This window comes from Hyaena hyaena, unplaced genomic scaffold, assembly GCF_003009895.1.
Source record: "Hyaena hyaena isolate Hyena2069 unplaced genomic scaffold, ASM300989v1 scaffold_1864, whole genome shotgun sequence".
Classification (NCBI taxonomy): Eukaryota; Metazoa; Chordata; class Mammalia; order Carnivora; family Hyaenidae; genus Hyaena; species Hyaena hyaena.
In genome coordinates, this window is record NW_024082499.1 from 168,409 (window position 1) to 169,742 (window position 1,334).

Genomic DNA, 1,334 nt, shown 5'->3' on the forward strand with positions numbered 1-1,334 from the left:
AAATTTCTACAGTGTGCGTTTTTCTTCCAGTCATAGCAGAGGCTCATGCCCTTTTTTTGTATGAACACTTCTGATTTTCAATATACAAGGTCTTAACTTAGTTAACAAATAAGTACGATTTATAAGAAACACATAAACACGAATTCATTAATACGGTATTTGTTCTTTTCTGTTGTTCTGTGCTAATTTATTTGGAGGGCAATATTTAAGATACAGAAAAAGACAAAGAATGATATAATGAACATCCAACTTAAGTAATAGAATCACCATCCAATTGAAATTCCATTTTTTTTTTTTGGCCATTTTATACTTTTATTTGGCAATCAGCCAAGAGTTCTTATCCACATTAATGGTCTGTAGATTTTTGAAAGTGGTGACAAGTACATACATAACCAACATATAGAGCTTGTCTGGTGAATCTTCATCCTTGCTACATTTTCTGGACAACTGCACACAGATATGGTATGGAATAGTCCTTATTCCTTTGGCCCAGACAGCTTTGTTGAGCCTGGTGTCAGTGTGCATGTCTCGAGTTCCCATCGCCTTCAAGGCAAATTTCCGGATCTCTTTAAGTGTCCAAGGGGCATGCTACTTGAAACCCACTTCATGAATGCACTTGTAAATGTTGATAGTGTCTTCTCTGGTCACTACCTTGTTGATAGCAGAGCAGCCCTTCTTCTCCCCACCTTTCTTTCCAGGACCCATTTTGTCAGACCCACGTTGGAAAGTGAAATCCCATCTCTGATTATAGACTCCTCATTCCCTACCAGAGTTATCAGCAATCCTGAATTTGGTGATTATTATTTCTACATCTTCTTTAAGCTTTTAAAACATTTATAATTATATCTTATAAAGCATATGCAATATTGTTTGTATAGTTTAGCCTAAGTAAAACTGGTATCATACTTTATTTTTCTGAAAATTCATTTTTATTCAATGATATATTTTTGAGATTCATCCCTGTTGATATATGTACTGTCTGTATAATATTCCACTGTAAGAGTATATACAATTTATTCCTTCTCTTAAGTTGTTTCAAAAACTGTTTTATTATTATCAACAATGGTTTTCTATAGTACATAGCTAACAAAAGAATATACTATAACTGTTACTGTGACTACTACTAATGATAATAAAAGCTAACTTCTGGGGGAGAGGGCAAGATGGCGGAGAAGTAAGGAGCTCCGTACTTGCACTCGCGCCCATACATCACATAGAAAGATCTGAAGCCATTGGAAACCTTACAAAACCTGAGAGATTGGGAGAAAAAGGACGCAGAATCCACTGAGAGAGCCTTCTAATGTGAGTGCGAACCGGGGAAGATAAAATCGGGC

The 1,334-nt window shown here is 35.9% G+C and overlaps 1 pseudogene; it reads right to left on the reverse strand.

Moving 5' to 3' along the window:
• Window positions 1-312: 312 nt before the first annotated feature.
• Window positions 313-705, reverse strand: LOC120226863 (annotated as a pseudogene).
• Window positions 706-1,334: the final 629 nt, after the last annotated feature.